General features: G+C 37.2%; 1 long non-coding RNA gene across 3 annotated transcripts; it reads right to left on the reverse strand.

The window, feature by feature from the left end:
* Nucleotides 1-23: 23 nt before the first annotated feature.
* LOC111733123 lies at nucleotides 24-7,821 on the reverse strand. Of its 3 annotated transcripts, XR_002777839.1 has the most exons (5): nucleotides 7,529-7,821; nucleotides 7,251-7,355; nucleotides 6,199-6,252; nucleotides 4,776-4,888; nucleotides 24-3,361 (listed from the first exon to the last, which is right to left on the reverse strand). It is a non-coding gene; the product is annotated as an uncharacterized LOC111733123 (long non-coding RNA). The 3 variants fall into 3 exon arrangements; XR_002777838.1 differs by having other exon boundaries at nucleotides 4,776-6,252; XR_002777840.1 differs by lacking the exon at nucleotides 7,251-7,355 and having other exon boundaries at nucleotides 4,776-6,252.
* Between the last annotated feature and the right edge of the window lie 10,842 nt (nucleotides 7,822-18,663).

Consider the following 18,663-nt stretch of genomic DNA (forward strand, 5'->3'; position numbering starts at 1 on the left):
ACAGTATATTATCACATGCATTACTAGACACACAAATATATCACTCTTGGCAAATACTTTTTTCAAACGTTTACTAAATGTAAAATGATATTCAAACCAAATTATAAATGTCTATAGTTATTTCTCATTCTCTTTGCTTCACTTTAATCTTATTAGAATTGGGGTATCTTTAAAACTTTGATCTTTCTCCAAACAGTTTACAAGGAAACAAGAAGAATCGAAATGGCAAAAGGAAAAAAAAGTGATAGTATAATAACAATTAATATATGTAAAATAAATTATGTATTTAATTTCTAAAAATCAGGAAAGGTTTCATGAAAGATAAATGAGCTCTCTATACTACACTTTGAATAAAATAATGGTCATTTATGATTTCAATAACTAGGGGAAAGTTGAGAAGGAATGGCAGTTTCTCAGGGGTGAATGTTATAAACAGAATATAGGAAAATATAGAGTGTATTTTAAAACATAAGGTATGCAGGGCAAAGAAGAAAGGAAACTGAGAGGGATGGTTTGGAATCAGGCTGTAGAGCACAGCTCCAACAGCCTAGGAGGGAAATTGTAAGAGCCCAAAAGTTCCATTCTAGAAAGACAGCTGAGTAACTCCAGAAACTACTGGCATAAATGTTATCAGGTTTAGATTTTCTGAATCAAACTGAAAAAGATTTATCTTTTCTCAAGCTGGTGATTTTAAGTTCCTGAAACCAGAGCCTCAAAGACAAACAGAATCATTAGGAAGATGGGCCACCCATTGCAAAGGTGTGAAGCCTCTAGCCAGGCCATTTATTCTAGTCATGTTTTCAGGCATAAGACAATTGTTTGTGATGAAAGTTTGGGATTCCACAACAATGTAATACAATATAGATAGTGTTGTTAAGAAAAGTTTGTTTTTATAGCGATCAAGCTTTCCAATAATTAAAGGAGTGATCAAATGGTAGTATTTGGAGTTACTTTTGGTATAATTTCTCAGTGGATTATGTAGATGAAATATCCTTCTTTTCATAGGATATTTTAGAATTTGGTTTACTATAAAATATGAACTCTAAAGTTAATAAACAAGATGGCATTTGGTGCCAAGGATTAAATATTTACCGATAAAATATACAGTGATGAAAAAGATTTCAAATAGATGATAAATGATATGGTCAAAGTTCTATATTAAATATTATTTTTACTGGAGAAAAAATAAAACTTAGACCAAGGGAAAAAGTTAACTCATTGTTGTGGATCCTGAGGCTGAACTCGTGAAGATCACCAGATATTACTTTTAAAAAAATAAGTAAATGACAGAGGTTTTATTTAATCTTTGAAATGATTCATTTGTTTCATGAAATAAAGAATATTAATATCCCATACTTCACTCAGCCATGGTTGATTCTTTCTTTCACAGGCCTCTTGCAACTAGCTTTTTCTATTTCATCCATGCTATCTCTCTGTAGTAATCCTATGGCACAATGATTAAGAGAATATGCCCTACAGCTAGTCTGTCTAGGTTCAAATTCTGACTCTGCTAATTCCTATTTGTGCTATTTAACTTCTCTGTTGTTCAATTTACTCACCTACAAAATTAATATATTAATACTACTACATCATAAAATTCTATACAGATTATATTAATAGTAGGACATTGTAGGTATGGTATATGGTATATGGTAGGTATATGGTATATATGTGTGTGTATATAGTGTATGTGTGTGTGTGTGTGTGTGTGTGTGTGTGTGTGTGTGTGTGCCAGTCCACTAACACATGGACTTTTTTCAGCTGACTAGGTCAGTTCAAACCAGCATTGTTCAAGGATCAACTGGCAGTTAGGAATCTACTTTTGCAGAGGGCTGACATAAGTTATATGCAAATGTTGGGCTCAGCCTAGCAGTAGGTTCCCCTAACTCCCATGCTGTTGAATGGTCAACTACATATATGTATATCACTTAGAACACAGCCTAGAAAATAGTAGTTTTCACATTATTGTTTTTCATTTTCCTCTTTAATTATCAAAATGTCACCCATCTTTTAAAATCTAACTTAATATTTTTAATGAGCTCTCTTGATCAGGGCAAACGTTCCCTAAATATGTATAACCTCTTAGGCCTGTACCTCTGTTTTAAAATCTAATCACTTATTTTGCACTGTTTCAATTTTTTAAAATGATTTTCCTAATACATAATTCTCCTAGAGATAGAGACAGGAACTAACTTTTTAAAAAATCTCTTTTAGCTGTATATACCCTTAGAAAAGAATGATATCAATAGTGTGTGCCACAAATTTTTGTGTTTATGGAGAGACTAGTATGTTCATCCTGCTGAAAACTGAACAAAGCTCCCCATCCTTTAGCTTAGATAGTAAGAGAGGTGAGTATATGTTCCCTATGTGTTAGCTTACAGTTGGTCTGAATAGATCTGCTCTTGACAAACTGTCAGTTAAGATGAACGGATGGACCAACATGAGACCTGAGGGAAAAAATTCCTGCAGAATAAAAGAGAAGAGTTTACCTCTGGAAATGATTTACTACACAAAGTGGAAGCAACTTTTAGAAGATATCTGTTTCACATTATGTGTAAGGCATAGGAAAAAAAAAACTATGAAAGAAGAATGCATTGGGATGAAAATCCAACAGGCAAGATGCTGATGAGGAATATAAGTCAAGAGAATCATTATGTTAGAGAAGTGGGGGTGGGAAGAGAGTGGGAGGAGAGAGAGAATGAGAGAAAGAAACAGATACTGTGATACTACTCTGAATTTTAATTCTATTTCCTTTAAACTCCATGTCATAGAGAGAAGCTAAGTGATTTTCTGCCATCTGAGACTTATGTTCTTAATTAGACTCATTTATGTAACAACATTAAGAACATGCAACTGGTGGAGGCAATAGAAAGAAATGAGGAACAGTTGAAGGTCAATGCTTTGCCTGGGTAAATAGAGATAATAAGAATGGCTTAGTGTTATGTTCTCTTCTTTTTCTTTTTTATTATGAAGACAAGAAACCATTTTTAAAAATCTCAGTATCATAAGTCATTATCAAGAACATTTTAGACATGTCCTTGCTTCAGGACAGGTAGGCCTTCTTTTAAGTCATATCCAAAAGATAACTTTCTTTATAGGTCTCCAGAGAGGGAGATTCTGGTTATATAAATAGGTTCTATAAACGGAACTATTCTGCCAATCATATTTCCGGCTGAAATCCTATATTCTGCAAAGAGATTTTCCCAATAAGTTAAAGCAAGATACAGATTTGTAGTCAATATCTCATAAAAATCACTAGAGGGAAAGTTATAAAACCTGAATTTTAGTTCCATCCTTTTCTGTTAATTTCTTCAGCAATTCTGTCCAAACCACCAAACTTCTGGGACTCGGTTTCCAGAGCCTGAAAAGAACAAGCATAAGCCTTATCTCCCAAAATGAAAATGAGAACAACTAATAATTCATCAGCATTTTTAGGCAAAAGTTTTAACAAAGCACATTGGGAGAAATGCCAGCTTAGATGACTGTAGAAGTTTTGATTAAGAGTTTGCCCACATCTTAAATAAACACATAGTGACCCTCCTTACCACCTAGAATAATTTTTCCTTGAATGGAATTATTACTCAATGAAAAGACAAACACTGAAATTTGAAGCAATGTTCTATGCATTGAAATTAAATCATAAGAAATAAACCAAGAAAATGAAGAGGTAGAAGAAGCAACTCCTTGTTGCCTGTTGCTTCTCCTTGGTTCACAAACTCACAAATATTTTATGCTATTTTACAGGTTCTTCTCTCAGCGTGGAGTGAACTTCTTACCATCACATTGCCTCCTAGTAAATTCCTCATCTATCTTCAAATACCTCCTTCTCTATGAAACCAGTTCCAGCTCCCACATCATTGCCCTTTTGTCATAGCTGGCATCTCTAATTCTATTATAGCTCATCTCAGGAGGCAACAGCACTAGCCTGGAGCTAAAATCCCAGGCTTCAAATTCAGACTTTCCCTCACTTGGGCAGGTTATTTAACCTCATGCCTCATCTTAATTTGGGACACTAATAATTGCTTTCTTGGCACGGTGTGGTGAAGAATAAAAAGACAATCTGTGTCCAAAGCTTTATGCAATGTGTAGGACAAAATACTCAAACAATAAATTGCTTACTTTTGCCACATTTTAAAAATTTCTCTTTTTGGATATATTTTGTTTATCTTTGTTTCACAGCACCTAGCATGGCACCTAGTACAACATGGGCTCTTAAAATATTTTTTTTCCATTTAACGGATGAATATGTACAGTGTTTTATGCTTTAAAAAGAACTTTCTTTGATGTGGTCTCATTGGTACTTTCCACTAACCCTCAGAGAGTAGCGAGAAAGACCCATAGTTCCTCCTTGGAAGAAATGCCTTTCTCTGTCTCCATATACAACTGCCAATCATGGGACACCTTCTGAGCTCAAAGATGATCACAGGATCAGAGTGGACTAAATAAATTATTTCTGGTGATGTTCTAGTTTGAAGAAACTACCAAGGGACATAAAACAGATAGAGATTTTTCAGTCAATAGTAGCACTGCTAGAAAAGTTTACCAACTCCTGGTATGAAATTCCAGAAGCTACCCTTATTCAGTCTTTTATCTTGTGTTTCAATTCTTTCTAGAAAATGTTATTGAGTCATATTTTATAGCAGATAGAGCACTGAACTGGGCATCACTAGCCCTGAGACCATCTCTGCCATTAGTAACTGTGGCTAAATCTCTTCCCCTTAGTCTGAGCTTCAATACCTATTGAGCATAAACAGGTGGTAACCTGTTCTGCTTACCTTACTAGGTTGTTGAGGGCACAAATGAGATGATTTTTGCAATGAGACTTGTAAACTACAAAGCAGAGAAAAAGCAGTAGTATTCCCCATTTTCCAGGCAGTAGATCACTTCCCTTGGTGTAAAAGGTAAAAAGTTGAGTTAGACTCAGCACACTTCTGTTGGTCAATACCTAGTAAATACAAACTGTCTCTCACTCTTGCCAGGTTCTCCACTTATGTCCTGAACATTTTTTTTATTTTGACAATCTCACAGTCTACTTCCTGACCTATTGCTGATCTCTTTGGCCCCTAACCTCTAAACATACTGCCTGTCTATAGTTTAAAATTCTCTTCACATAGTTGACATTTGATATTGCTCCTCTAGGACTGCTACCTTTGAAAAATGAGTGTGGCAGGAACTTTGGCTTTTCTGAGTACATATGTAACAAGGGTGGGCCTATAGACTCAAGACATAGGCCAGCCACACAGTCAAATGAGGAGCTGTTCTTCTGGTCAGATTCTGACCCACGCCCTTTTATTCTCCTTGCTCAGAATATGTTTTTAAAAGCATTTTTTATTAGCCAATGCTAAGTCGCAATGACACAATCCAAAAGCAAAGCATGGGGACAGTTCATACTGGGAAGTGTTATTAGCTTTCTCTAGCTGTATTATTTTTTATGTTTATGCTGAGGAAATTCTCATGAGATCAAATCACTGGGAAATGTTTCCAGAGCTCAAGCTACTCTCTTTTGTGAGATAACACTTAATGAGGAGAAACAGAATAGATACCCTGGGGCAAATATTTCACCGGCTATTGGGATTGTGTTCCCTTTACCTCTCCCAAACTTTTTTTTCAGAACCTTCTTTGTCTTTAAGGGTTTTACCCCATTTCTGTTGGAGTTCATACAAAGTGTCTTCAAGGGCCTGAGAGAAAATCTACAAGTCAGAGGTAACCAAGGCATGAGGATAAAATCACAATATTTCATAAGGAAATCTATCAAAAAGTAGAATGAAGGCTCAAGAAAATTTGCTCTGGATATCAGGTAATTTTGTTCTATAAGTCCTATTGACTAGTTTGTTTTCATGAGATAAAAGAGAAAGGCAGTGGAAGCCCTGGACAAGCAAATGCAGAAGCAACTATCCATGCTGACAAGTCTTCCCACATGTGGTCTCAGAGACTGCAAGCTCAAGTGCACTTCTCCAAGGATCTCCTTACAATACCAGTCCTCCAGCTGTCAGCAGCTGTGTGCCTTCTAACTTCTCACAGCTAGCTTTTCAGATAGAAATGGCTTCTTTCTTCTCTAAGATAGTTTACCAGAAGACATTGTTTTGGATGTACAATATGTTAAAATGTATTAAAAATGCAGCTATTAAACTAAATGAATTGCAGTGTGGAATATTAAGGTGTGCTTTGCCCAGTGCATCACAAGTAAGAGGTACTCACTCAGTGAATGGCAGATTTTTCTTTCATTTCTTTTTCTCTTCTATTTTTTTCACGCTGAAATGAAGAACAGTTGGAAATACCGTAAAAGCATTTTTCCTGGGTGGCTCTAGACATTTCATCACATGTGCTCATTTGTGCTTGCCTAGTGTACACATGTGTGGGTGCCTGAGTTTGATGAGGAAATTACCTGAAGGCACAAATGCATCTGAAGGTATGTGTGTGAATACATAAAGCATGCCTTAGAATATTTTCCTAATGTCAATCACACATATTTTAAATTCAAAGTTCAAGACCCTGTAGGAAGAAGAAAGGGTTTTAAAGGACTTTTCCTCATGAAAATAGACTGGAAAGTTGAGTTTCAAGCTTTTATGAGGTAGAATGGGATGGTTCAAGATAATGACTGAATTGGAAGTAAGTAATGGAGCAAACAGTGATTCACCTTGTTTTCCATTTTCATTTAAATCAGAAGCTGTTGCTTTCATGTGTTCTTATTGACATACATTTTCATTATTGACTTCTTGTTACTTTGAAGCTTACATGCCCAGAGAAATCTCACAGCATAATCAAGGGAAGTTTGTTGTTGTTGTTTAAAATGTTTTAGATGCTATAAACTTTCAACCTGCTTGTTTTTGAAGGTTAAGTTCATGTGTATGCTAGGTTGTTTGTTCAGAGTGTAATGATTCTAACAGACAGTGGTGGGAAATTTTGAAATATGCACTTATATTTCTTCTTTCTACTTCCCCCTCCTCCATTTCCTTATCCTCCTGGAGAAGGAAACTTGTTGACAAGTTATGATTCATTTGTCCTTCTTTTCTCTGTTTTTTCTTCCTCCCTTCCTTTCTTTCTTCCTTCCTCCCTTCCGTCCTTCCTCCCTTCCGTCCTTCCTTTCTCCCTCCCTTTATCTCTCCTTTCCTCCCTCTCTCTCTTCTTTTCGCCCCTTTTTTTCTTCTCTTCCTTCCTGCCTTTTTCTCATTCTCCTTTTTTTATTTATTTCCAGAGCACTGGCTTCTGTCTTGTGACACATTCTCCCTTTTGCCAGATTATATAAATACCAGGCAGCCTGTTCACTGTCCTTTTGTGAAACACCTTCTTCCAAACAGTGTTTTCTCGCAGATTTAACTCTTCAGAAGTAGTTGAGCTCAGGGGCACTTACAAACCTAAGCATCACGAAAGAGAGACACAAAATATCCTGTTTGGCAGAATCACAGCTCACGCCCCTCCCCCTCAAATAAATAAATAGATAAATAGATAGATAGATAGATAGATAGATAGATAGATAGATAGATAGATAGATAGATAGATGATAGATAGATAGATAAACAAATCTCACCAAAATCCTTTTCAAATCTGGAATTATTTTTATGCAACTGAAGTTCAGATTGTTGAATTGTTCCTTCCAGCTTCCTTGATCTTCTCCCCTCTCAGAACTTTCTCTGTTGCCCACCTGTCTTCCTCACAGCAGAGAAACACAAAACAAAGCCAACTAAAAGAAGAAAATGGATAATGTAAAAAAGAATTTGAAAACCCAAGGGAAAACAATAAAGCATTTTGAAAATTAGGAGTCAGGTACAAAGCCCAGAAATAAAGTGGTTAATATTTTCCCCGCCTTGCAAATGCTTTGTCTTTCTGAGTCACTAGCTCAGGCTGTGAATTCTGTTATCCCTGGTAGAGCCCCAGTCTGGGTGGATTACACCTACATTCCTTCATTGCCCTGGTGGGAAGGGGGAGTTACAGGGGACTCAGGAGAGGAGGAGGTAGGGCAGGCTTTGAGGATTGTCAGACACACAACCCTGCTCTGCACCACAGCTAGGAGTTCAGCCTGTTCGTTTTTTAAAGTTTACTCAAAGTCACAGAGTTGAAATGCCTGAATTCAATGTCACTTCTCTCACTACATGCTCAGCCAAATGTCTTTGGCTTTTCAATAGACCTAACCTCTTGGCACTATGGAGTCTTGATGTTTTGCATTCTCTTTTTTCAGATTTTTAACCCTCAACTTGCCCTTCTCCGACTTAAGCTTTATAAGTCACTCAAATACTTACTTCCTAAAAAGAGATCCTTCCTTTTTATTTCCTTCCTTCTTCCTTCCTTCCTTCCTTCCTTCCTTCCTTCCTTCCTTCCTTTCTTCCTTCCTTCCTTCCTTCCTTCCTTCCTTCCTTCCTTCCTTCCTTCCTTCCTTCCTTCCTTCTTTCCTTCTTTCCTTCCTTCCTTCTTTCTTTCCTTCTTTTCTTCCTTTCTTCCTCCTTCTCTCTCCCATTATTTTTGCTTTCTTGCTTTCTTTTACATTTTTGGTAGGGAACAAGGAAAACAATGGAGGAGTACTTGGAAACTCTGCCTAGGGACATATTTCCAAAGAAGGTGGTTCAATGTGAGGAGACAGTATGGATGATGGCTTAGCCACTTTGCCCAGAGAACAAAATTCTCTTTTTCTACAGCTCTCCAACTCCTTTTTGCTATATTTGTTGAAGTAGCTTCGGAAAGCTACAAACTAATCTTTATCCTCCGGCTTGTCCCAGGTTTTCACACTGAACAGTCTTCAGATGTTGCCCTTGAGTAGCAAAATGGGTTTATTATCTCATTTTTGTCTTTAATATTGGGTTGTTCTTTTGCACCCTTATAAATGTACTTCTGGAGACCTCCTGGCCAGTGTTTACCATGGCCAAGTCCCTAAGTTTACTGACAGCTAGGGCAGGTGTTATTTTTTTTTTAAGTTTAGATACTTTTCCTAGCTTTGCCTCCACTTTTTAACCATCCTAGATTTCTTTCCCCTAGAAAGTCCAGTGGACATGCCAAAGTTCATAATCTTAGTAAAGAGCAGAGCAGCAGTAAACACATACATATGCACCACATTTGCATGCACACAGAGGTAGTGTCTCACTGAAGACAGTGGATGTGGATCAATTATTGTAAATGAACCAGCAAGTGTGATTTTACACATATAATTATCTTTCACAAATCTGACAAGTTGTGAAATCATAGAATTGATCTAATAGTTTTCTTGGGGGAAGGTTGTTTATTTCTGTTTTTGTCATTATGAAGCCTGAGTTTACCTCTTAAACCTCAAGTCAATCTTTCCAGATTTTCATGTCTTTTCAGTAAGAAGCTCTTTCATGGAGTCTATCTACAACTAGTTTGTTACATTCCATTCTTTATGCATACTATCAATAGTTATTATTATTGTACTTATTAAGCACTTTTTATGTATCATGTTATGTTCTAAGGGCTTTATACACACTATCTTATTTAGTCTTCTAAATAATCCTATGAAGTGAGTATTATACTAATTAATTTTACATATATGGAAACTGAGGCCCAAATAGGTTATGTCACTTGTCTAATGTCTATGGCTATTCACCTGTGTCTTCAATTATCTTGTAAGAAGAAGAACATTTTCTTTCTTACCTTCTGTCTTCAACATAGCATATATTACCAGCTCTATACACAAGGGATACCATATTAATATTAGTGTATGTCCACTTCCCAAGAAGAAAATTTTAAACCAAAGAACAAGAGACATCAAAGCAGGTTATATTGTGATTCCTTCCAAATTTTCTCTTTTTAGAGGTCCACAGTCCCCTCCCTGAATGGTGGTGATTCTGCAAGAAGCTAATAGAGAACTTTGTTGTGCTGCAATTGGGGATTACAAACCCAAAGATATGAAAGTGTACATACAGACATTCACCATCCTCTGTAAGCTAAAACTATTGCCTTTCTCATGACTCAAATTATGAACCTCTGGACTCTATGTGAGAAATAAGAAACTTGGTTGGTGTAGTATATCTGAGGGAGACATCAAGTCAAGCAAACCCTGGATGTTTACTTTATTCCAGAAACCAGCACACTGATTCCATGTTAAATAGCTTTTTACGCCTAGAAACACAGATATCACTGGCGTTCAGTCTATCTGTATCTGAAATTTCTCTTTCCATCCCCCACTTCATTGGTCAGAACGATATGATCAAAGAAAACGCAGAGTCAAGCGAATCTTCAGAACTTCAGAGTTGAGTGGAGATCTTACTATTGTGGTCCCTATGTTGTGCCAGTTTACTGGAAGCTAATAGTGGATTCCTGAACTATGTCTCAGATTTCTGTCATAGGCTTCATTTCTAGCTCAGGCTCCAAAGAAGCCCCGTACATTGTTCTTCGGTCTCAGGTGAAAGCACTTGCTGCAAACCACAGTGGCTAATTAATTTAGTCTTACTCCAAATTAATAACTGGTTTCATCTATTATCAGAGTCTACTGAATGCCATGGTTAGATACTGACAACCAGAAAGAGCAGAGAAAAGAGAAAAGCCTTCTCTGGAAACACTCAGTTATTCCAGGAAAAGCTCTTCTAAGCAAATAGTCAATACATATAGTGCATTTTGTTGGAGCAAGAGTCAGAAGAAACAGAAAAAGATACAAGGTAGTCCTAACACATGGGAAGTTTCAAGACTAAGATGGTAGGATGAGCTGGTAGGAAAAACAGGATGCACCATAAAAAGACATTGACCACAAAAGAAACATGATTTTAAATAAATTAATTAAAAATAAATTAAAAAGCATAAGCTATCTGTCTCTTATCTATCTACTAAGAGATGAAATCAGACTATGACCCAAAGTATGGAGCCAGGGTGGCAGATGGATCAAGCAGCTTATTTCATCACCTTGGCATAGCTTTCTGGGCTCTTCGATTTTAATAACCCATATAATTTCAACAGGGAAGAAAATAAACAAAATGTTGCCCTTAAAGAGTTCAGACTATAATTTTACTGCTCTCTCTCAGTACAGTAAAAAAGGCTAATAAGGTCATGGTCCTACATTCTCTGACTTCACCTACTCATACTCCAATGTTTTTTTCTTATGTCCACATGGAATCTCTTTGCCATGTTTCCTTTCAAGGGTTATTTCCTCTGGGCCTCTGTGCTCCAGAAAGCTGATATTTGAGGTACAAAGTGAGCCAGACTTACTCAATGGTCAGTTCCCTTCTAATCCCAGTTTGGAGTCTTGTGCCTTCCCCATCCCTATTTCTGACTTGCTTTCCCCTCATCCAATCAATGGCACAGAGGGAGACATTTTGAGCAGATCTCAAAATAGAATCTCAAGGAAAAGATGCACTGACATTGAAGAGAAGCCTACACAAATAAGAAAATAAATTAAAACAGGAACTATGATTCAAACCCACTGAAAATTATATCAAAAGAAAGTCTGGAAAAGTTGAGCAAAGAGAACCCACAAGCTCTGAGATAGACAAGTAGAGAGGAACATATAAGTTCTTGCTCCAGAAATGCTGGTTGATTTTACTTGTACTAAAGCATGAAGAAAACTTTTTACAAGACCATACTGGAGCGTGGGAACACTGGTTACAAGCTCAAGCTCTGCCTGATTCCTAGCTGTGCCTCTCACAACTAGGCGATCCCAGGAAGCTGTTGAGCTGTGGGTTACTCTCTGTAAAGTAGGGATAATCACAGTTCCCTTATAGAAATATTTTGAGATTTAAATGAAATCATAACATTAGCATTTCGATGGCACTTATTCTGTGCCAGGCACTGTTAATTAATTAATTTGCCCAAGGTCACACAGCTAGAAAGCAGCAAAGTGGCGATTAGAACCCAGAAAGGCATGCTTCAGTCTGTGTTCTTATCTATCGTGCTTCTCAAAATAATGCTTACAAATCACTCAGCCCAGTGCCTGGCATGCAATAATAGTGTTGTAAATATCAGTTATCATTTTATTATCATTATTCATACACAGGGTATAAAAAATCTTTTTGTCAACAGAGATTAGAGGAGGAAAAAGCAGTTCTGGAATGCAATACCTGGAGCTCTGGATGCCAGAATAGTTTTTCTGGGAGAATTTAGAAGAGACTCACCAGAGATATGTTGCTTTTCCCTAGAGCTGTATCTAGCTCAGACAACTTTTCTTGGTTTAGTACCATCATCTCTTCTGTTTGCCAAGACTGACTTAGAGCTCCAAATCTCAATGGAGAATTATATATTATCCTCACTCTCTCGTTTTATAAACAAGTAAATTGAAGATTCAAGTTATAGTATTTTATTACAGAAGATTTATTAATTAGCAACAAAACTAATACCTGAACAAAAGTCTTTTGATGCTCAGTTAATGCTCTGTCTTAAATCTATAGCCAATACATACACCAGATTTCTAGATTTCACAATTTTTTGTCCATTGTCTGCATAAGTGCAGTTATGTTGGCCAAATAAGTGATTTAATTATAAATCTGAAAAATATGGTACAACAATGATTCATCAATGGAAGACAGTTACAGAGCTTCTCTCTCCATTTACTTCTAATAGCCTGGGGGTGAGGTAGATGGAAGATGGTGATGCTTAAATCAAAAGGTCTCTAATTACTTACCACAATCTTCTTGGTCTTCAATGGTCTTGAGATTTGGGGACCTGTTTGCCAAAGCTAACACCTAAAACCTCACATTAAATTAGGGTGTTTAAGTGCTCCAGAGAGGACATGAAACACTGAAATCAGGTAACTCCTTCCACTCCCCCAAGAAGATTCTTTGCTTTTAAGACTCCTTTTAAAAGCCAGCGAGTTTTCTCTGATCCTCCTTAATAAAGTGTCCCAGTAGCAGTGCTCCTCTTCCTTACTTGAAATCTGTGCAGTCTCATTAAATTTGATGTGTCGCAGGGGGCTTGGATATGTGAAAGGGAGGCTGTGGGAGCAGAACTGGAACTTGCCAGCTTTACTAAGGAAATATAATTCATTATGGCTTTTCAAAATGGACGCCCCTCTGGCTTTCTCCTCCATTGATTATTTTCCCCCTTTGCAAGTAACAACTGAAGGGCCAGCTCAGCCTGAAGATTTAACCCTTATTAACAGCTTTTTAAATGAAAGATGCTGTTTGATGATGAGACAGGAATTTTCGTATATCCTCAGTTAAAGAAAACCCAGAAGAGATGATTAAGGATGAAAGTATGCAAATGTCTGGTGCTAGGCTGGCAATGTAGCATCTATCTCCATCTAAGGAGGGCCTAGCACTACTATTAAGAGTTTATACAAATAATGTTCTCCTACTTTTCCCATATTAAATATTCATGACCTACTCCTTCCTCCCTTTCCCCCTTTGGAATAGTAATGGAGGAAGAAATATTAGCTGTTCTTTGTGAAGTGATGAATACTAGGACAATAGCAGACTGCCGGCATGTTGAACACTGCTTCCTCTGAAGGATTGATCTGGTACAGCTAGAACGACAAGCTTGGCTGCAGGCTTCCTTGAGACCTGGGAGTGAAAATACTGATTTGCTTTAGTACTCCTGAGCAAGGCCAACCTGTTCTGGGAACAGAGTCTGCAGGAAGAAGACAAGACTCACCATGTAAATGCAAGCTTTGCCTCTGTCCATGGGGACCAGTGTATGCTGGAACCCTATAAAATAACCAGGAAGCCAAGTAGCAAGGTCAAGGGCAGCGCTTTGATGAAGCGTGAATGCAGATAGTCCAAGATGTGGCTGCTTATTCAGCCTCTGTTCCTGTTTTACCTAGAGCCTCCTAACTCCTCAGATTCCCCAGGTTCCTAACCCTATGCACAAGTAAGGGTGTTGTCATTGTTCTTCCTCTAAACTTCTCCCTTGAGGGAAAAATATGGGGCATCACACTGGGTATTACAGACAAAACAAAACCTACTTACCCACTGGGGAAATGAACCATGGAAAAAGACAATTTCAGGGAAGGGATGGGGACAATGTAACCCCTCCCACAGTAAAGCCCACTTTGTTTAGATTTTTGTCTACCCCTCCCAAATCTTCTAACCATCCTCATCTTCCCTTAAAAGATAAATAAAATAATCCCCAGAATCATGTCATATTCTTTAAGAAATGCACACAGATATACAGCTATGAGGAAGAATAGCATCAAGATGGCTCTCTCATGCTTATACTCTATAAATTTATTTTCCTGACTTGCAGAATCTAACTCAAGGTATCTAAAGAGAAACCTTCTATGACAGAAACAAAACAAGAAAGGACTAAGTGAATCATGCACTGACGGCCCTGGCGTTTACATATTAAGTGAAAGAGGATTTCAGCTCACTCCTTTCTTATTTTATTCTCAACTGAAGTGCATAGATTTTTTTTCTGGAGTCTAAATTTCATCACAGCAATCCAAAGTGCAAAAATCTTAGTATACCCTAGTTTTTACCCCATAAGGAATAATTCTTATTATCTCCCTCCCAAAGTCCCAAAATAGATAAGAAATATATAGAAAACATTACTTCCTTATCTATCCATCTCAGTTCACTTAGGTGACTTTTAAGCAAGTTTTTTTGGGGGGAGATTCAAAGTATAAACAGAGTTTGTTATAAATAGGGGTTTCTTCAAACTGTTTTAAAACAAAGTTTTAAGTATTTACCGTGTCAGAGAAACTTATCGCCAATCTGTGCTCACCATGGAGTGGAGAAAATTGGAAATATAGGCCTTCCACTTTTTTACTAATTGACACCATCAGGGAAATGCAAAATAATGAAGCACTAGGAAAATAAACTATACATTTCCAGTGTATGTCCTGTCCAGTGACAGATTAAGATAGGCAAGTGCTGTAAGAGCTACCAAGAACTTTCAGATTGAGAACAAGTGTCCAAGCACAATGCACCCTTGGTTTCAAATTCACCTGTAGGTACAGGGAAATGTAATCCCTGTTTGTTCTGAGAAGCTTTTCCTTTCTAGGACATTCAAGCCCTGCTTTATGAGTATGCACTGCATTCAAACCCTGCTTTATGAGCATGTACTTTATGAGCTAATGATATGGAAGAAACTTGCCTGCCAAACAAGAAAGTTACTCCCACAGCAGTAAGAAGTAATGTTTTGTAATATGGGTGCTTCAAGAAGTATTTTACTCATCTACACCTTACACTCCCCACAGCGAAATAGTTCTCTGATCCCTAAAAATGTACAAAATGATATAGGTAAAAGTGGAGACTTGGGAGGAATTAAAAACTTTTTCTATTATTGAGTACTTAGTATGTCCTAGGAATGTGCATAAGAACTTTATAGATGTTATCTCATTTAATCTCTGTAACAACCATATAAATCAATTACCTTTTTTTGTTTTTTCACTATGGATGAAGACACTGAGGACCAGATGAGTTGGGTAAAATCTCCAATGTCTAAGGGGCTCAGCTATGACAAGGATCACAATCTATCCAATTTTAAAACCACTCACTTTCTTTCCACTATACATGATTGTCTCTAATTGCAAGGGTCTTTAGAAACCATAGAACCAAACACTATTGAAGTCACAAAGGGATTTTGTGGGAGTAGAAACAAGAATATTGATTCTTAGCTCAGTCTTATTTCCCATTTTAGCAGAGTGACTAATGCTGTGTTTGCTTCAAAAAGTTTGTCCCATTAAACTTCTAAAATGAGTCTAACATTCTGTTACAATTTTTAATGCAATGCCATATGCAATCAGACACAAGACATACTATATAACAATGATGACAGTAAAGAAGATCCATTGTATGGATCAATTATTTCAATAAATATTTATCTGTTTCCACCACACTACAAAGCTTTTAGGTAAAACAAACAAACAAACAAACAAACAAAACAAACAAACAAACAAAAACCAAAAAAACTAATAATAATCCATACAGGTATTTCAGCCTGGCCTCCTATCCCCACTCACAATAACCTTTGCCTACCTTCCACCCAATCACACTATTATCATCAGGAGCAAAGAAGGCATTATCAAAGCAAAAACATATATAGACAGGTATTCACATAATACAACAGAGGGGGTAGTTCAAATTCCCACAATGAAGGTAGAATGCCTAGTTACCAGTCTCCTTCTCTGATCAATAACACAGGTCTACAACCTTACCCTGGCCACATACTCAGTCTAACTTCTGCTCTGGTATCCATACTTCCAGTCTAAGCACAGACACCACCCACCTGTCTTCTTCCCCTATTTTTCCATTCAGTCAGCCCCATCAAAACCAGTTTTCATTCCCCCATCATATTCGATACAACCTTCTCAACTAGTCTCTTATTTTGTATCTTATGGGTTTTTGTTCTCTTTTTAATGAGAAAACTCCTACACAGCTGCAAATCCTTACACTAACATTCTTTCTGTTACACTGTCTAATGGAAATATGGCATTCCCTTCATTATAAATAGCTCTCAAACCTCTTTCCCAAAGAAGCTGTTTCTTCTTTCCTGACTCTAATTCATAAGTCACACTTTCTCTCAACCTCCCTTGCAGAGCATTGTCATGCAGCCTTTGAACAAGAGCCCTTCTTCACAACTCTCTTCCCTCACTCCTTGATATAGTCTTCTGATTCTTAATGCCTTGAGCACCTGTTCACCTGAAACTTCATCAGCACACTAAGCTTTTACTGATGATTGATGACCTTGACCTCTCAGGATCTCAACCTCCTCAACATCAATGGCCTTCATCTTTTTTCTTTTTCTCACAATAAGGCAGTGGTTCTCAAAGCCTGGTCTTTGGACCATTAGCATCAGCATGCTATTTATCTGGACCCTGAAATTTGTTAGAAATGCAAATTATCTGGCCTTATCTTAGACCCATTGAATCAGAATCTTTAGGGAGTGGGGCCAACAATCTGTGCTTTAACAAGCCATTTAAGTAATTCTGATGCACAAAAGTTTGAGAACCACTAATGCAGGAAATGGCCACACCATAAATTATGTCATCCATTGGAGCTTACTCCTGTAAGTTCTCTCTGCTTAATCTCCTTGTCATCACTTCTTCTACTCCCTCAATTTTGCTAATTTAATATTTCCATGGTCTGGAGGTCTAGAGCCTTCACCAAGTCTGGGCCCTGGTCAGCCATTTGTATGGTGCCTCTAAGCTTTCAATTGCCACTTAACTTATTTCTCATAAATTTGAATTTTTAACAAAAGCTATGAAATTGTGCTGATTGAATCCAAGCTAGCTCTTTTATCTGGACCCTTGCTGCTGATTTAAATCCATATTATTCATTTCTTTTGGATTTGCTAATTTATTCTTTACAATATTTTAACATTTACCAACTTTCTTCAAGGCCGACGTTACCACCTGTTTTTTCCTACTTTTGGCAGATGATCTTGACTTTTTCTTCACTAAAAACAAAGTCATTGAACCTAGTTCTAGCAATTTCCATCCACTGCTCTCCAAATTATCTCTAAAGCTGCTCCTCCTGACTCTGAAGTAGAGGTGAGCATCCTCCTCTGTTATGCTCTGACTCTTCTTCCTCATAACTCCACTAGAATCTCACTCTTCAGGAATGCCAGTGAAGTATAAGTTCTCTAAGAAAAGAAGTTCAAGACCATATTTTGCCAGAAGGTAGAGGAAATTGTCAGTGATTAATAGTGTCATATGACAGAAATAGATCCAAGATAATGAAACTTAGGAAAGTTTATTTTGTTGTGGCCATTACTAGATAATTGATTTCAAAATTGCTGTTTCTGTAGACAGATGAGGACAGAAGACAGATTGTAGGAGGTTAAAAGAATGAAGTAAGCATGTAAGGGTGTATATAGCCCACTATCAAAAGAAATTTATTCATGTGGCAAAAGATGAGAGTAGAAATATAGCTGAAGTGACTGAGGATTCAATGGGCAGTCTTCTCTCAACCACTAGTGAGATTTATGGTCTATGCAAAGAGAAAGCAGCCAGTAGAGAAGGACAGAGTAAAGACACTAAAAACATAGGATAATTGAAAGATAAATGTCTTGTAAGGGACAGAAAAACATAGATTAGAGAGCAAAACTAGAGGTATCTATTCACCAGGACTCTTGGCTGCAAGTGACAATATACCTTCTCAATGAACTTAGGCCAAAACAAGAATATGTGGATTCACACAACCAGCAAGAGGAGGAGTGTAACTGAAGATGGCTCTACCCAGAGATTTGACACTTCCAGGATCACTGTCTTGTCTCTGCTGTGCTCTATGTATCTTCCATACTCTTTCTCATGAAGATAAGCATAGGCTAGTCCCATTCCATGGGCTACTCCTAGTACATATTTTTCTTACTTTTCCATCACAAAAAAGTTTTCTCCTTGTTTCCAGTTAAATGCTATAAAGACTCTAATTAATCCAGTCTGAGCTTTGTGCTGAGGAAAGGGAGAAAACAGAGTATTAGGGTCCATGGTCCTCATGAGAAAAACATGCATGGATTAAGGAGAAGCTCTTCTTCACTCTCCCACAAAAGCTATGGCACTTTCACCAACAAACTAGGGAGAAATGAGGGCATAAAAAAACAACCAATGTCAAATTGTTATGGCTAGCCTTGGATAAGAACAGAATCATCTTTTCTGACACCAGGATGGGTGTGTATGTGTGTATACATATATATATATATGCATCATATATAAATATATATTTATTATATACATGTATATATATTTTATCTGTTAGCTTATTCTTATTTCCCATTTTAGCAGAGTGACTAATGCTGTGTTTGCTTCAAAAAGTTTGTCCCATTAAACTTCTAAAATGAGTCTAACATTCTGTTACA

Source organism: Pteropus vampyrus, unplaced genomic scaffold (genome assembly GCF_000151845.1).
Source record: "Pteropus vampyrus isolate Shadow unplaced genomic scaffold, Pvam_2.0 Scaffold528, whole genome shotgun sequence".
In the NCBI taxonomy this organism is placed as follows: Eukaryota; Metazoa; Chordata; class Mammalia; order Chiroptera; family Pteropodidae; genus Pteropus; species Pteropus vampyrus.